Source organism: Monodelphis domestica, chromosome 5, assembly GCF_027887165.1.
Source record: "Monodelphis domestica isolate mMonDom1 chromosome 5, mMonDom1.pri, whole genome shotgun sequence".
Classification (NCBI taxonomy): domain Eukaryota; kingdom Metazoa; phylum Chordata; class Mammalia; order Didelphimorphia; family Didelphidae; genus Monodelphis; species Monodelphis domestica.
In genome coordinates this window covers 23,825,030-23,844,692 of record NC_077231.1, presented here as the reverse complement: position 1 = coordinate 23,844,692, position 19,663 = coordinate 23,825,030, and positions in this window count along the sequence as shown.

Sequence of the window (19,663 nt, the reverse complement as noted above, 5' to 3'; positions counted from 1 at the left end):
AGCCTGGGATGACTCACTTTTCTTTTGGGTGGCTTCCCCTGTGGGCTAGTTACTACTCTTTCCCGCTCCTCCTCTCAAGTATTGCTTTCTCACTACCTCTTTTGAGGAAGGTCTTTCTCTTCAAACAAACTGAAAAGACAATGGGAAAGAAAAGTTTGGGTGAGGCACCACCTCTTATGCCAGTTCTGCTTTGTTAGGATCTTCCACCAATCAAAGCTTCTGAATCATTTTTCACTCAGAGGATAAAGTGCTGACTCATGTTCTTTCTGTTCACTGGGAAGTTGCATTAAATAAATAATTGTCTTTTGTTAAATTTGAGCCCTCAATCCAGAAAAGGAAAAAATTGAAACCATAGTTGTAAAATTTTCTTCTCCTTCTAGTCATTCTAACTCTTGCTGTCTCTGCTGTATTTGTGCAAGGACACACAGATCAATCAAGAGTAGGAGTCAACCAGGTAGCTCACTGGATAGAGAACCAATCAGGTTTGGAGTCAGGAGACTCTTGGTTCAAATTTGATCTCAGATATTTCCTAGTTGGGTGACCCTGGGCAAGTCACTTAAACCCCATTGCCTAGCCCTGACTACTCTTATGCCTTGGAACCAATACATTGTATTGGTATGGGTAAGGGTTAAAAAAAAAAAGGTAACAATAGTTATCACACATAGACAAAGGACATAGAAGAAAAAAACTTTAAGAAGTAATGATTTAGGGAAGTGGCATAACTTTCATAAAAGGGAAAGTGAAAGAAAAGGGAAAAGAGGGCAAGGATTCACTAGACCTCTTTTCATCATTCTGAGAAGTTTTAGCAAAACCACAATCTGTTCTGTGGTTCTGGGCCACTTGGCTCCCCTTTTCCCCTCTTCCCCCCACACAGAGCCATCTTCTCAAAAACTCCATAGTCCAAGAACCAGGCCCTGGAACACCTTTTCACTAATACTTTTGTCCCGATTGGTGGTCTTACTACAGCTCAGCCTCATTCTCCATATACTGTACTTCACTTTGCTTTCTGGGCCATTTCCTTTCTTGTTCCTCTCCACCTCCACTTTCCAACTCTTGTACAATCATTAAATCAATATTATATTGGTTCCATTTACCACCTCAGTAACTAAGATAAACCTTCTTTTCCCTCATACCCATATTTATTGTCTCCTCTTAGTATGCTCATGGAAGGCAGGGATTGCCTTTGTTTTTATCGGTATGTATATATGGCAGCTAGGTACTCAGTGGGTGGACCTCTGGGCTTGAAGGCAGGAAGAGCTGAATTCAAATTTGGACTCAGAGAACTATTTAGCTATGTGACCCTGGGCAAATTATTTAAACTCTATTTATCTGAGTCCCCTGGAGAAAGAAATGGCATACCACTCCAATATCTTTTCCAAGAAAGCCTCAAAGCCATTAGGGTCCACTGGCTTATGAAGAGTCAGACATAACTGAACAACAACAACTATAATATACATACAGACATATTCATATTTGTATATACATTTATATATAATATGCATGCATATATTAATAATTATCAATAGAGATACAGATAGATCTATCCATATCAACATAGATTGACATATATTCTCAGGAGTTTTCACAATTCTTAGTAGAAAAGTGCTTAATAAATACTTTTCTTTCATTCTTTCTTTCTATTTGGCTCATTCATTCAGCTGCTGTCCAGGCATCCCATACTGAGTGCCTAATGGCTATTGTTCTCTCTCTCTCTCTCTCTCTCCATAGCCCCCAGGGGGCAGCTGGTTCCCTAAGCAGTTGTCAATTGTGACAGCAGTAGCATTGGTTTCTTCTTCTTAATTGCCTGGGGCCCTGCATGCTCCATCATGCTGGTATGTGCATCCTTCCATTCACACTCTCAGGTGTGAGCTCCTCTTTTGTAAATTCCCCCTTGGGAGTAGGAGGGACCAGCTTTTCAGTTGCAGACTAACCCCAGTTTGTTACAGGTTCAGGGCAGCTCCCCAGGAGACTGAATAGGGGAATTCTGGGGGTTTCCATCTGCCAGTGTTCAGCATATAGGAAGGATGTAATGAAAGTTTATTAAATTCAATAGAATTCTATTCTTTAGAGTCCATTTTTTTAAAGCAAAATTGGGCTACTAGCTGTTATCTTACCATTTCCTAGTCTGTGCATCTCATCTCAGTGTTCTCCAAGCATGAATGCAAACTCCTTGTAAGTATATTATTTCTAATAATAATAAAATTAAAAATAAATCATAATAATTATTACCCTTTATATAGCACTTTGAGGTTTTTCAGGGTACTTTACAAATATTCTCTAATTAATTATTGGAAAATATATGCTCACTCAGATAAGGAAAAGAAAAGGCAGTTAAGTGATTTATCCAAGGTTATCTCACTAGTAAATCTGAGGCAAAATTTGAATTCAGGTCTTCCTGACTTCTCCCCCATCCAATATTGCACTCTCTTTTCTATGCCATCTATCCCCAATGTCAAGAATTCTGGCACATAGTAGGCACTTAATCAATTACTTTTATTGAATGAATAAAATATATTCCCTCCCTCTTGCAAACTAGCCCATCCTTCAAAGCCAGCTCAGGGATTATTTATTTCCCTTATCCCACCAGCCCAATGTAGTCTCTTCCTCCTTGAAAGCCCTTTAGACCTCCATCATCAAATTCTTCTTTCTATTATAGTTAAAAGGTCCTGCCTCAACTTTTCCTCTAGATTATTAGTTCCTTAAGGTGAGACACACAATCTGAATCTCCTGGATGCTGGACCAGGCATAAATACCTAAGTAGTCCCAGAATCCCTGAAGGCTAGAGTTGGAATGTAGCTTATAGGCATTCTGTTCAGCCTTTATGGGAGAAACAAATCCAGGAAGGAGAAATAAATTGTTCAGGGGCACACAGCAAGTGACTAAACTCAAGATGGAATTGAAATGTCTCTACTACAGGAAAACATTTGTATCTAAATAAAAAAAAATATATTTTTTTCCTCCTTTCATGACTCAAAGAAATATCTCTTAAAATGTTATTGAAGTGAATCCTGAATAATAATAATAATAATAATAATAAGAAGAAGAAGAAGAAGAAGAAGAAGAAGAAGAAGAAAAGGAGGAGGAGGAAGAGAATGAGGAGGAGGAGGAGAAAAAGGAGAAGAAGAAGAAGAAGGAGAAGAAGGAGAAGAAGAAGAAGAAGAAGAAGAAGAAGAAGAAGAAGAAGAAGAAGAAGAAGAAGAAGAAGAAGAAGAAGAAGAAGAAGAAGAAGAAGAAGAAGAAGAAGAAGAAGAAGAAGAAGAAGAAGAAGAAGAAGAAGAAGAAGAAGAAGAAGAAGAAGAAGAAGAAGAAGAAGAAGAAGAAGAAGAAGGAGAAGGAGAAGGAGAAGGAGAAGGAGAAGGAGAAGGAGAAGAAGGAGAAGAAGGAGAAGAAGGAGAAGGAGAAGAAGGAGGAGGAGGGGGGAGGAGGAGGAGGAGGAGGAGGAGGAGGAGGAGGAGGAGGAGGAGGAAGCAGCAGCTACTTCTAACATCAGGTAGGAGAAGAAAGGAGGAGAGCCATTGGGGCAAGTGATTTGTCTCAGAGGATCAGTTTCCTTCTCAGTAAAATGGGGTAATGATCTATTCCCTGCTTACCACCATTGTTCTGTTCACCACCACCACCCCAAATAGGGTTGTGGTGAGGATCAAAGGAGAAAATGCTGTAGAAATGAGAGGTGTCATCATTATCCCAGCAGGTTTCTTGAAAGAGGTGAGATTTTTACATGTGACTGAAGAAAGGAAGCATAATGTTTGAGCTGGACATGGAGTGAGGGACTCAAAGGTAGAGGGATATGGCCCAAACAAAAGCTTCACTAAATTCACATAGGCCCTAGAATTCAAAAAGTCCTTCCTCCTTCCACCTTTTCCTCCCCCTCAGCCATCTCCCCTAAGGTTCTCTCCTTCCAACTTTGTTTATATTAATACCTCACACCATTTTGGGAAGGGCTCACAAAGGACTCTCATAGTATAGTCTGAGTGGTTATTTCTCTACAGAAATAGGCAGTTGTAAGTTCAAGTCTAGGGTAGCTAAGTTGAATGGTAGATATGGTGTCTGCATTGCAATCAGGAAGACTCTTTCCTAAATTCTAATTTGGCCTCAGATACTCACAAGCTGTGCAACCCTGGGCAAGGAATTTAACCCAGTTTATTTCAATCTTTTCCTCTATAAAGTGGTTAGGAGTCAAGCCATTAAATATTAAGCTACTAGTGTATGCTGGGAAAGGGAGTTGGTTGGTGCAAGTGGCTAGAGGACCAGGTCTGGAATAAGAAAAACCCATCATCCTGAGTTCAAATCCAGCCTCAGATACTTCCCTGTTGTGTGAATCTGGGTAAGTCATTTAATGCTTTTTGCCTCAGTTTCATCATCTGTAAAATGAGCTGGAGGATAAAATGGCAATCCACTCTAGGATTTTTGCCAAAAAAAACCCCTCCACTGGGTCAGGAAGGGTCAGACACCACTGAACAACAACAACAAGTCCAAGCCTGGGCACATTCTCCTTCTTGGGAACCTGCAGTGGATCCCTATTGCCTCTGGGATAAAATACAGACTCCTCTGCTTGGCATTTTCAACCCTTCACAAGCAGGTCCTGACCTGCCTCTCTAGTCTTATTTTGTACTCTCTCTTCATAAATTCCATATCTAAGCCAAGCAGACAATTCTGCTCTTTGCTCTCATGCTACCCTCTCTTTCTTCCTGGCATTCATGCAGAGCATCCCCTCCAAGTTTGAAAAAAACACATCCTCCTTATTGCTACCTCTAAAGCCTACCTCAGGCTCCAATATCTCCAAGAAGGTTACCCTAATTTTCCCTTCTTCCTACTTCTGAGTGAAAAAGCGACCTCTTCCTTCTTAAATTTTCTTAGGGTACTGAATCTGACTCACATTTTGCTTATTTGTCCCCATTAGAATCTAAACTGATTAAGAAGAGACACTGTGTCATATTTTTTTCTGTCTCTGTCTCTGTAAAACCTAGAAAAGCATTGTACACAGAGCAGACATTTAATATTGTTTGCCTGTTGAATTTTGTGGGATTAAAGAGAAAAAATGACTTCTTAAATACCACCTGGGCACATAGCACAATGACTGGCAGGTTTGTTGTTGTTCACATGTTTCAGATGTGTTCAACTATTCATGACTCCATTTGGAGTTTTCTTGGTGAAGATACTAGACTGGATTGCCATTTTCTTTTCCAGCTCATTTTACAGATGATGAAACTGAGGCAAAAAGCATTAAGCGATTTGCCCAGATTCACACAACAGGGAAGTATCTGAGGCTGCATTTGAACTCAGGATGATGGGTTTTCCTTATTCTAGACCTGGTCCTCTAGCAACTTGCACCAACTAACTTCCCTTTCTAGCATACACTAGTAGCTTAATATTTAATGGCTTGACTCCTAACCACCTCTCCTTTTCTGCCTGGAAAAAAAAAAATTCTTAACTATGTCTATTTAGCTTTTATTATTATCTAATCTATTTGTTAATCTTCTGTGGTTTCCTTGAAAGGTAAAGTAGTTTGGTTTATTTCCCACTTGAGGTGTTTTCTCAGCCAGAAATGTCTATATACATGTGTGTTCCTGTTTAAATCATTTTGCTGTAAAAGTAATATCCATCTGTCATAGAAGAAGAATAGTACCCTTTAGAGAGTGCTAAAAAACCCCATGAAAATGGCCAAGTAAATGAGGGGCTATTAAGAAAGACTAAACTACCACCAATGAATCTACCTGATCCAAGCAATTAATAAAGTACTCTAAGCAGAGCTGGCTTCATCTGATATGGAATAAAACAGAGCTCCAATATGCACTTCTTTTGACTCCTGAGGTTCACGAGGAAAGCCAGAGCACCTCAAAACACTACATTAAACTTGGCTTTTTCTTCCTGTGTTTCATAGATGATTCCTTCAATGACCCAGGACCTAGGGGCTTTGGAAGGAATAGAATCATACAGCAGAGATGAGCTCGAGGGGAAGTGGGGAGGAGAAAAAGAAAAAGAAGGTGACAGGGGCCATGATGGGAGGATTCTGGGAGACAGATGCTGAGGCGGGAACACAAAGCAGAAATGGCATCTCTTCATCAAAGTTTCTGAAAGAGTTCTTTCTCTGCCTGGTACTTTTCCACACAGCAATTATCTTTATGTCTTAAGCTCAGGTGGGTGCTGGTAGCTCCCAAGGCAGCTAGCCTAACCTGTCCTGGATTTAAGCGACACACTTGCAAAATCTTTCCCCAGCCATGCCATCTCAGGAAGATTCTCATGTCCCAGACCCTTGCCAAGGCTAAGGAGAAGAAGGATCTCTTTGGAAAGGCCAGAATGGAGCTCCATTTGGACACTGACGCAAACATGCAAGTAGTCTCCCATTAGTATTTTGGGGAAAGAAGAAAATGAACCATAAGGCAGAGAACAAGGATATCTCCGTTGAAATCTGCCTTGGCCCAGATAAATTATGAGGATGGATTAATCTCAACAGGAGGAGAGGAGGCAGTACAGAAACCTGTTTGGTGTGTGGGTGGAGGGAGGGGGCATACAGATTTAATTAGTTTAAAGAGTGAATGGTTGCATAAAATTAGCCCTCCAGGGGTATCCCGCTGCCAAGGTATTGCAGATTTTAACTGGCCCGTGGTAAAACTTGGAAGAAAGGACAATTTCTACTCTGCACTTAAGGTATAAAAGGGATTGGAAGGGAGAATAAATTAATGCAAATAGCTGACTATTGGCAGTCCCAAGTAGGCCTAAACTAAGTGGCCTCACTGCAACTGAATGTACACTCTGTAGACTACTTAGGCCTATCTAAGTCAGGCTCCACACTCTTCAATTATATAAAAATAAAACAAAATGGACTTTAAAGGAATTCCATTCCCTTAGGTCATTTGCTGAGCCTCTGAAGGGATGCCAAGACCACTCATTTTTCACAAAAGATCAGCAGAAAGAAGGGAAGGGGTGTAAAATATTAATGCCCTCATAATTCAATGTTCTCAGGTCTTCCTACAACATTTTAATCATTTTCTCCTAAATTAGCCGGGGACCTGCCCCCCAGGCAAAAGACAATGCATACGAAGAGTAATGGAGTTGTGAGAAGTAGCATTATTTTCTTATTAAGCCTCTGAAACAATCATGGAAGAGCACAACGATCTCCATATGAAAAGCTTTGCTCCAATAGACTGAAAAGATCCCTACCATTTTGTGAAATTTTAGAGAACCTTATCACCAAGTGAGCATGCCATGAACTTCTACTCAAATCTTGAAGACAAAATTTAATTTAATTCAACAAACATTTATTAAGCCCCTTCTAAGTACCAGTCGTGATACAAAAGGATAAGGATAAAAAGATTAAAAAAAAAAAGAATCCTTGCCCTTAAGGACCTTTCATTCTATTGAAAGAAAAGAGAATGCATATAGATGAGTAAATACAATAAATATTCAAATTAAATGGAAAGTGATTTTTTTGAGAAAGAACAATAAAAACTAGGGAAATCAAGAAAGGTCTTATGTAGGAGATATATATTAAGGTGAGCCCTTGATGAGAGCTACATATTCTATAAGGAACATAGGAGGAGAGCATCCTGGATAAGCTGTCCAAAGTCACATAGGCAGGAAGCAGAATGGCATTTACAGATAGGTATGTTAGAGCCAGCTCTTACCAGCTAACAAGAGCCAGTTGTTAAATGTTCAGCATGAGGATCCCACATGCTAAATTTCACAAAATAAATTATTTCATTGCAGAGAAATGAAAAAGTTTTCTGAAAGGCCAAGTGGGAATTCACAAAGAACCAACCAACTTATATTTCTAAAGGGACAAATAAAGAAAAAGGAAGAGGGGAAATAAGGAAGATGAAAATAAAAGTGTAACATGATTCTATAAGAATAATGTCAGGGATACTAAAGCTCAGAATGAGCTGAAGCTGGACAGGAAAGATATAGATAACACCACTGCAAAAACTAAAAAAACAAAAACAAAACAAAACAAAAAAACAAACAAACCTCAAAACATTTTAGAAATATCTAAATTTGGGAAAAAGAATAGAATCAAAGAAAGGCAAGAACTATTGCTCAGTGTGATTGCCAGCATCATAATGGTTCTTGGGGCATCATTTTTCTCTGCCAAAGGGTTGGATGGATGATTTTTAGACAAGAACAAAAAGGACTGAGTCAATACACAAATGACTAAGAACTAAAGAAATAGTAAGAGAGAATCTCTCTGCTCTTGTTTACTTGATAACACTCATCTCATATATTTAGACAACAGAGTACTGAAATGATGGGCAAGTGTAATGGATGAGCTATTTGTCAGTCATCTTTGAGCGATCACAAGGAAAAGTACAAAGAACACAGGATAAGAAAGGGGCAAATAGTCTATTTATTTTTAGTAAGTGGATGAGGTCTACAATGGATTCTACTATAAATGACTTTTATTTCCAGCAAAGTTAAAGATATGACTAGCAAGTATCTAGAAAAAGGAAATAGCAATCACAAAGTCAGCAGGGCATGACTTCTATTGTATAGGTCACACCAGACTAACCACTTTCCTTTTGTTGTTTTTGTTCTTGTTGTTGAACAGGATTCTTAAAATGGTATTTCAAGAGATTGCTAAATTCCTAGTTTGTCTAGATTGTAACAGAGAGGTTGACAAAGTCACTCCAAATATTCTTGTGAACAAGATGAAAAATGCCAGCTGGACAATGGTATTGTGAGGGGGATTTAGCATCAGTTGAATAGATGGCCCTATTCATTAGTGGTTTAAAGTTAACTAGGAAGCAGGTCATTAAATGAAGTGTGCCTCAGGACTTCACTATATTGATCTATAGATTTATGATGGATATTGACTACATTTGCAGATGATCCAAAGCTGGAAGAGATAGCTAACTTGTTCAATAACAAAATCAAGCTCCCCCCAAAAATGTGACAGTGTAATATAATGGACTAAATTTAATAAGTTGAGATTGATTAGGGATATCTCAGTATTAGACTTTAATTAAAAAAAAACTTTACAAGCATGCTAGAGGGCAGTTTGTCTACAAATGATCATGGAGTTTCCATGGAATTAATTATTAATGACAAGAGTGTAATATGGCACAAGAACTAATGAGACCTTGAAACTGCATGAAATTCTTTTTTTTTAATTTTCAAAGCATTTTACAGATAGAAATAAAGATAAAATTTCATTCAGCCTCCAAACAGGCCTGTTATCCATGATCTTTTTATAGATGTAAAAACCAACGCTTAGTGAGATTAAGTGACTTGCTTATGGTTCCACAACTACTAGATATGAAAGGAAAGGCTTGGGCATCACATTCTCTCTATGCAATATATTAAACATTTGCATCTATTAGTTCATTTGATCCTCAAAACAATTCCATGAAATAAATACTAGTTATTATTATCATCCCCATTTTATAGATGAGAAAACTGAGGCTTTGATTTGAAGAGTCTCGAAGCTAAAAAGTATCAGAAATGAGTTTTGAACTCAGGTCTTTTTTCATCCAAGTCCAGTATTCTGTCCACTACAACAGTCTCCCTCTTCTTGAGAGAGGAAGATGATAATCCCATTGTAATTTGTTTTGTTCATCCTACATTGGAGCACTGTTCAGCTCCAAGCAATACATTTTACAAAGAATAATTAAAATCTGAAAAGCAAGGAGTGGAGGGCAAGCAGGATAATGAAGGGCCTTTGAAAGAATGACAATTGAACACCAATTGAAAAAATTGGGAAGCTTGAGTGAAGAAAAGAAGACTTTGAATGGATGTGATAGCTGTCTTTAAGTAGAAGAGAGATTAGAGTTTTTCCATTTATCATGGAGGCTATGGGGCAGTAAGTGCACATACATGGGGCTATGGGGCATACAGTGCACAAAGCTCTGGGCACTGCATTAGGAAGACTCCTCTTCATGAGTTCAAATCTGGTTTCAAACGTTTATTAGCTGTGTGATCCTGGGCAAGTCACTTAATTCTGTTTGCTCAGTTTCTTCATCAGTAAAATGAGCTAGTGGAGGAAATGGTGAACCACTCCAACATTTTTAACATGAGAACCCCAAATGGGGTAATGAAGAGTTGGGCACAACTGAAACAACTAAACAACAAATGGAGGCCACAACTAGGAAGATGGAAAATCACCAAGAGGCAAATGTAGACAATATTAGAAAGGGAAAAATTCCTAACAATTTCAACTGAACAGAAGTCACACAACACACAAATGTTTTTTACAACATTACCAAAGAGTGGTCATTTAACCTTTTCTGGAGACCTCCACTGCCAGGGAATTCCTTCCTTCCAGTGGAAAAACATTTTTGGACAAGTCTAATTGTTAGAAAATTTTCTATTTTATATTTTATAACAAAATCTATGCCTCAGTATTATTACTATGATATTATTTCCTGTAAGCCAGCTTTGGTTGAAGGCAAGTTTGTTATGAACCAAGTCAAAAAGAATGCTGAAAAAGGCTTTATTACATGGTTCACTCACTTTTTTTTAAACCTTTATTTTTTTACATACCGATACAATTTTTAATAATGATTTTCTGCCATTTTGCAATCCATATTCTATTCCTTCCCCATCCCAGAGATGGCAAGTAATAGAATATTGTGCTATCATGTAATATAAATTTCCATGTTAATTATGTTTTGAAAGAAGACAAGTATCATTTATAGAAGAAAAAAATTCATAAAGGAAATAAAGTAAAAAAGAAAGCTTCAATCTCCACTCAGATTCCATTGGTTTCTTCTATAACACTAAATAGCCTTTTTTAAAATCATGAATCCCTTAAAAGTATCTTGGATTCTGGTATTGCTGAAAATAGTTGTTGTTCATAGTTAATCATTCCACATTATTGCTTTTACTGTCTATGAAATCCTCCTGGTTCTACTCACTTCACTTTGCATCATTTCATATAAATCTTTCCAGGTTTTTTGTGATCATCCTGTTCATCAATTTTTGTGTCAGAATTGTATTCCATTACAACCATAAACCATAACTTGTTAATCCATTCCCCAGTTGACAGATATCCCCCGAGTTTCCAATTCTTTGCTACCACCCAAAGAACTGCTATAAATATTTTTGTATAAGTAGGTCCTTTGTCTCTATCTTTGATCTCTTTGGGATACAGATCTAGGAGTGGTATTACTGGGACAAAGCTCACTTATAAGGCAGTCCCAGAGCATAGACTCATAGGACAAATAAGAGACTCAAATTTCCAAGTTTCCAAGAAAACTGTGGCACAATTTTAATCTGAAGTCTGCACCCATGTAAGATTTTTTGTAAATGAACTTGGAACATGAAAACCCCTCTACCAATTCAGATCATTGTCTGCGACTGACTTAGATAAATCCAAAAATTTTCTTAAGGACTTAAAATCATAAAGTCCCTGAATTTCAGAAGTAGAATGGAGCTCTGTATGCAAGACTAACTGGTATCATCTTATTATTGCACAAGAGGAAGAATTTACCAGGGGTTGCAGCTGGTAAATATTATAGGGAGTATCAAAACCCAGGTCTTCCTCACTCCAAGCTCAGCTCTCTAGCTACTATAACATACTATCTTTGCAAAGATCCTTCTTAATATTAGTTGCTGAATATTTTTAAAAATTGAGGTTTCAGTGTTTCATGAAACTTAAAAGGCAACATAAAAGTGATTCTTGTCATTATCATCATCAGAGCACTCTTTCAACATCCAGAGCAGTTGCTGATTTTCATTCGATTTAGATATTAGAAAGACCTCATCTTTTCTTTATTTCTCCATGTTATGTGTATAGAATCATAAGAATTTCCAGATGCAAAAATCAGTTGTTATCCAACTACTCAATATGTACTAGATGAAATATTTATTAAAATATCCCCAAACAGCACTTCAAATTAAATTGTGTAAATCCAAGAACTCACACTCTTTTGGTTCACCTCCTAATCTACATAATTTGGCCTCCTCACAGAAGTAATTGAAGCCATTTTCTCATATGGAGTTTAAACAAGCATTTTTGCCATGCTCAGTTTGTAGTTCAGGCCTCATTACCTGTTTGGTAATGAAATTTTAGTCAGCAAACTCTCCTGGTATGAGATTTTGACATTCCTGAAGGCACTTTTAATTCTCTTAAGGTTGAAATTTTTCAGACCACCAAGAGAAAGAAAGAAAGAAAGAAAGAAAGAAAGAAAGAAAGAAAGAAAGAAAGAAAGAAAGAAAGAAAGAAAGAAAGAAAGAAAGAAAGAAAGAAAGAAAAAGGAAGAAAGAAAGAAATAAAGAAAGAAAAAAGAATAAAAAAGGAAGAAAGGAAGAAAGAAAAAAGAATGAAAAAGGAAGAAAGAAAGAAAGAAAGAAAGAAAGAAAGGAAGGAAGAAAAAGGAAGAAAGAAAGAAAGAAAGAAAGAAAGAAAGGAAGAAAAAGGAAGAAAGAAAGAAAGAAAGAAAGAAAGAAAGAAAGAAAGAAAGAAAAAGGAAGAAAGAAAGAAATAAAGAAAGAAAAAAGAATGAAAAAGGAAGAAAGGAAGAAAGAAAAAAGAATGAAAAAGGAAGAAAGGAAGAAAGAAAAAAGAAAGAAAGAAAGAAAGAAGAAAAAGAAAAGAGTAAAGGTAGAATTTCTAATGTGGGCCATGAAAGTTCTATCTAATTATTAATATGACTTTGCTTTATGTTTAAACTTTCATAAAGGTTTCTTTGAGAAAATAAAGACTAGGCAGAGAAGCATTTTTTTCCCAGAAAGATGTTGTAAAATTAAAAAAAATGTAACCCAAGTGACCTTTTAACAAAGGTACAATGGTCTTGCATGAAAAATTAGTGCTCTCTCCTCAAATTATCATGCATTTACCCTTAGGTTTTCCATGTCTTATTCTTCTAATGAATGCAAGCTTCTTGAGGGCAAAGACTAATTTTTAATTTTATCTTTTTATCTCTCAATCTGCTTTAGTTATTATTTTATATATTTTATTATAATTATGATTACATTCACATAGGAGACATTTAATAAAATGCTTATTGGATGAGATTGAATCATATTAGATTGGAATGGCTAATCCATTTTATTATTCCAAGTTTTCTTTAGTCTATCCATTTCTTAGCTTATTCTTAGCATTAAGGATACAGACTGGGTTTGTGTTTTCATTGGTATAGAGACCAGAGAGAGTTATCTTAGTTACTGGGGTACTGAGAGGAGTCAGTGGGGAGTATATTGGTACACTCCTCCCAGAATATGCCAGAAGAGAGAATTTCTTCTACCAATCTGACCTTTTCTCTGCATTTAGAAATGCCTAAAAAGATTAGCTAACTTGCCAAGAGTCCCAAAGCTAGACTCAAACTCAGGTCTTCCTCGTTTCAAATCCAACTCTCTATCCATTAAGCCAGGTTGCCTCTCATGATTTTAGAACTGAAGTAGAAAAATCTTATTTCATGCTCATCCTGGAAAAAGGTAATATTTGATTAGGTTTATAAATATGAGCAAAAACATATGAGCAAGTTATTGTCAGTAAAGTTACTAAAAATAATTTATAGGACTAAGGTAGCCCCCAAAGCTGTTTGCTTGCTGCTCCTCATTGAATTGACTCACAAGAAAACAACAACAACAACAACACATCAAGTCCTCTGGGGTTAACTTCTGGAACTCTGAAAAGAAATGTATCCAGCCTTGCTTTGGGGACTTGCCTAGTCAGTACATGTGAGAGCTGAGACAGTTGCCTCAGCAGTGATGTGCTACATTGACATTTTGAGAATACCATCAGAACACCCAAGTTATCCACTGTTTATTCTTCACTCTTGTCATGAGAAGGACCCATCTTATTTTTTGCTCACACATTTCTTACACAACATGCCTAATATTGATTCTGTTTTTGAGTTTCTTGTTTGATATATATTATAACTTGATCACACCCACTATTTAATTCAGCTATTCCCTTCGGTGATCCTCAATTACACTCTTCAGAGATTGATATATACCATAACTCAAAATCAGACAAAACATCAAATGAATATTGTTATTAAAAAGTTGGACCTTTGTTATGGGTAGAAGCTTGGGGTCACTTTTTAATGCATTTTCATAAAATAATTACAAAATGGCAGAGATCCATAAAATAAACCTGGGAATTTTTTTTAAAGGCATAAAATCTCTTACAAATTATCTGGTTCAACCCATTTATTTTACAGATTTGATCTAATATAAACGACTTGCCCAAAGTCTTTTAATAGTTAATTACTGGCAGAGTTGGGATTAGAATGTAGATCTCCTATTCCACAAATCTTTCCAACACATCATACTTCCACTTTCTCAGTTTGTGGAAAAATAGAAATTTCAGTAAAAATAAAAATAGGCCCCAGGATATTTATTCAGGGTTTATATAATCTTCCTTAGATCATTGATATGTGCTGTATCTGCAGAATTTCGATAGTGAAACATGAAAAATATAAGCCAAAATACTGTGGATGAGGGCAGTTTTTTTTTTATATTAATGAAATTATTTTATCAGGATAAAAACCTCAATGACATTAAATAGTTAAACTAAATCTAATATCAAAAAAGAGAAGCTTTAATTTAAGAAAAGAAACTAAAAGATGACATCCTTTTTAGAAGAGAATAAGCACTCTTCTCACTCTATCTAGTTTGCTGGAGACACTTTTTTTTTTAAACCCTTACCTTCCATCTTGGAGTCAATACTGTGTATTGGCTCCAAGGCAGAAGAGTGGTAAGGGCTAGGCAATGGGGGTCAAGTGACTTGCCCAGGGTCACACAGCTGGGAAGTGTCTGAGGACAGATTTGACCCTGTCTCTAGGTCTGGCTCTCAATCCACTGAGCTACCCAGCTGCCCCTGCTGGAGACACATTTTAAAAGAGCAAAAACAAAAGACAATCTGGCTTATTGAAAAGTCAATCTTTTTCTACAAGAATTCCCAATAACATGGATGAGACTAGCCTCATGTAGGAAATGATGCTAATAATAAGGCTTTCTAGTTGCCCCAGTGGAAGTAAGAAAGATAATTTTTGTAAGCATAGTTTCTACACTTATGGTTCCAAAGATAATTCTCTTTTAGTGTTCGGTACATACGAAAATGCTCCTTTTTATGTGTTTAAGGTGAAAGTAAAGAAGCATTTTTAAAAAGAAGGTTTATCTCCTAGAATTTTACAAAAGAAGCCATTCTCATTAGAAAAGGATTCAAAGATCTCATAATTCAACCTATTCCTTGACTAAGAATGTTTTCTAATAATCCAAGTGTTCATCCAACATTTCTTTGAAGGCCTCTATGAAGAGAAACTACTTCCCAATGTGACTTATTCTGTGGAAGATAGTTCACATTTGTGAAATTTGTTCTTCCCACAAACCAAAATATGCCCCTTTTTTTCATCTTTTAGCCATCGCTTACACATTTCTACACGTCTAATTCTTCCCCATGAAATATTCTTGTTTTTCTGCTTGCTTTTTTATTTCCCCAATTATATGTGATAAAACATTTCCACATGTTTCCAGAAATTATAAGATCTAAATTGTCTCTCTCCCATCCTTCACCCTTCTCAGAAATGATAAGCAATTTGATACATTTATTATCCATGAAATTTTCTTGAAGGAGATTTTGGACAAGTCAGAGTTCCCTTGGCTTTTGGTGAAGAACAATTACTTTTTTTATTGATGCTGAGCCTTGACATCTTGGTGGAGAGGTTTAGGAAGAAATTGATTGTTGTATATTCCCTATGTGTGAAGCACCTAAATGATGCAGGAGATTGAATGCTGGACTTGGAGTTCGAAAGTGTGAATCTGACCTCATATCTTTAGTAGTTAGCTGATCCTCAGCAAGTCATTGAATCTCTCTCTTCATTTGAAAAATGGAGATAGTAATAGCACCTACTTCATAGGATTATCATATCCAATGAGACCATATATGTAAATTACTTCGTAAACCTCAAAGAGCTATGTCAATGTTAACTATTATTATGATGTGGATTGGCCTGGGTGCTCTAGCCAGTTGTTTTGTCCTGCCCCATGGGAATTCTGGTAAACAACAAGAGAGAAAAGGTTGATTAAGGACCAGTGTCAGTGTCAGTGTCAGTGTCAATGTCAGTGTCAGTGGGCTTATAGATTCATGAAGCCTGATTCCTACCCAAAACGATCAACAAACTGATTGGGGATCTCTGAGTTAGGCTCTCATAGAAGTCCATAAGTTATAGAATTTTATAGTTAAAGAAAGGAATAGGATTTCCCACAAAGACTGAGTAATTCTCAATATTATGTGAGTTATTGATATTAATATCTCAGGCCATGGCTTCTAAACTCTCCTTTAGTAACCAAAGGGAACTGCAGGAGATTGTAGCTCTTTGTCCATGTTTAATTATGGTTTGATTTTAGTTTAGTGGAAATGTCACAAGTGGCTTATGTTCTCTCTGTTTCAATGGTGCTCCCTTGTAAATGATCTAAAGCCCAAATTAATGTCAAGCTTAGCCTCTCAGTGGGATACCCCTAAACAAATCTTCCATTTTATTCAAAGCAGATTAACTCTTTCCTTTCTGCTCAGCTTCTTCTGGAACTTTCTTCATTGTTTATAACCAAATATTGATCTCTGACTACCTACTTATACATAGCAGTATTAACCCTAGCTAGAACCTAAACTGATCACTTACTAGAACATCTTCATTTTGAGGAGAAGGAAAATGAGTAAGGCTCAGAGAGCACAATCCGAGGATACTATATAATTGCTAACACTGTCAAGTGCTTCAGTTTCAGAAATAGATATTCTTTAAAAATATATTTTATTTATATCATTAAATATTTCCCAATAATATATTATACATATTATATAGGTATAATAATTATATAATATATAATTAATGTTCAACATTAATTTTTAAAAGTTCTCTCTTTCCTTCCTGTTCCTTCCTCATCTCCTGAAAAGGCAAATTATATCAATGATATATGTAGTCATGAAAATATAAGAAATCAATATTGTTTTAAAATATATTTTATTTATTTCATTAAAAATTTCCCAATTACAATAAATTTATTTTAACATTAATTTTTTAAATGTTGAGTTCCAAATTCTCTCTTTCCCTTCTGCCCCTTCCTTCCCCTTGAGAAGACAAGAAATAAGGGGCAGTTAGGAGGCTCAATGAATAAAAAGAATCTTGGGTTCAAATTAACCTCATTTACTTCCTAGCTGTATAACCCTGGGTAAATCATTTAACCTCACTTGCCTAGCTTTTACCATTTTTCTGCCTTGGAACTGATACTCAGTATTGATTTTAAGACATAAGGTAAGGATTTAAAAAAGAGAGAGAAGGCAAACAACACAATATCAATTATCCATATGAAACCATGCAGAATATAAAAAATGGATATTCTTACCAGTAGAAATTACTTTAAAGAAGATGCATTACCATATATACCACCCTAAGGACAACCTATATATGTTATATCCCTCAATAAATGTGAGTTCCTGGAGATCAAGTACTGTTTTCTTTCCTATTTGTATCCCCAGTGCTTAGTACATAGTGTTAGAGTCAAATAAGAGAACAAGCAGAAAATCTAATCAATTTATTAGCAAAACTTGAATTTACCAATAGCTTCCTCAGCACTGCTAAGAACCTGAATTAGGGGGACAGCTTTTTTTAAATAGTTTTGGGAAATACAGAACAAAAATAGCATTTCATAGACAGGGGGAAAGTTATGATTGGTTAAGAGTTCAGCATCATAAATGGCAAAATCAATATGATTAGGGGGCAGCTGGGTAGCTCAGTGGATTGAGAGCCAGGCCATTGATAGGAGGTCCTAGGTTCAAATCTGTCCTCAGACACTTCCCAGCTATGTGACCCTGGGCAAGTCACTTGACTCCCATTGCCTAGCCCTTACTGCTCTTCTGCCTTGGAACCAATACTCAGTATTGACTCCAAGATGGAAGGTAAGGATTTAAAAAAAGTCAATATGATTGGTTGAAAATCTGAGGCACATAGCAACAAACCTCTCCTTTCCTCCTGTGACTATGAAATGTTCATTAGTTTAGTCCACTTTAGGTTAGAGATAGTGGACCATACTTCTTTGGATAACAAACCAGACAGCCTCCTAGAATCACTTGATGGTATAAAGGTACGAGACTAGACTTCCTGATGTTCACCCAAGGAAATCCCTCATGACAAGAACAGAATAGTGATTAACAGGATTCCTGGATTTCTAAACAACTCATTACAGATAAGCTAAATTTTGCAACTAAGTTCAGAGACAAAGCATTATGACTTAGGCAATAACAGGACAAAATGAATTTAATGTAAATAGGATCAATTAAAAAAGACAAAAGAGCGATTGCTTTATAAATACGTTTTTATTCTTTCATTCATTCATTCATTTCCAGTCTCCAGGCTTTTGTACTAGCTGTGCTTATATTTGGAATAGAATTCTTTCTCACCTGTGCCTCACAGAAGTCCTCTCTTCCTTCAAGGTTCAGTTCATACTCCATCTTATGTAGGATGCCTTTCCCAGTCTTCCCAGCTTCTAGTGTCTTCATGTCTCAAGTCATTTTCCATTTACTTTGTCTCTATCTTTTAACATTCTATTTTTAAACCTCCTACTCTCCTAGTATTCCTCAAAGACAAGGACTTTACTTGCCCTTTCTTTGTCTCTTCAGTGTCTGATCGATAATGAGCACTTAATATATACTTGTTGATTAACTGATTTTTGAAATTAATTATCCTTTAAATCCTTCTTCTGATCATTCTGACCAATATAGTCTTTTCATGAAGGACCAGCAAAACTATTTGATGTGAGGATCAGACTACGTATTCAGAGTGTTTATTCCCAGAAGATTGCCCATTTTGTCACAGTCTCTGTCACTGGAATCTTGAACTGAAGGAAATCTTGGAGAGCATCACTGATAACACCATTTTATAGACTGGGGGTTCCAATCTTGGATCTGTCGTTTTGCTATCTCATGACTTTAGTTTTTTATTCAGTCATTCTCAATTGTGTCTAACTTTTCATGATACCATTTAGGGGTTTCTTGTCAAATATACTAGACGTATTTGCCATTTTCTTTTCCAAGTTGTTTTATAGATGAGGAAAATGAAGCAAACAGGGTTAAGTGACTTGCCCAGGGTCCCTGTGTGTCTGAAGCAGATTTGAACTCAGGAAGATGAGTCTTCCTGAATCCATGCCTGGCACTCTATCCACTGTACCAACTAGCTGCCCTGCCCTTAGTTAGGAAAGTCACTTTATGTTGTCAGCCCAGAGGTTGGTTTTTTTTTTCCTTTAAAAGGCAGCTAGTGTGCAGATAGAATACTGTGCTTGGAGTCAGGAAGGCCTGAGTTTAAATCCAGCCTCAGATACTTACTGGCTAAGTGATCCTGGGCAAGTTACGAAACCTCTATCTGCCTCAGTTTTCTCATTTATAAAACGAGAATAATAATAGCACTTACCCACAGGGTTGTTTTTATGATAAAATGAGACACTATTTGTAAAATGCTTAGCACAGTGCCTGGCACTTAATAAATACTTTAAAGATCTTTTAAATAATTTTGCAAAATGAGAGGATTGAACTAATTGAGTAGTTTGATAACACTTTTCTTATGGCATAGCAACATTTTTTGCCATGAGGAATTAGTGGGAGCATCATATATTCACATATGATTACAAGTATAATTTCCATACAATTTTTCTTCCATTAGAGTGGAAGGGACCTGTCCAAAATAAGGGTATCCAAAAGTACTAGGGCATACGCTTGGAAAACCACTGTTACTAG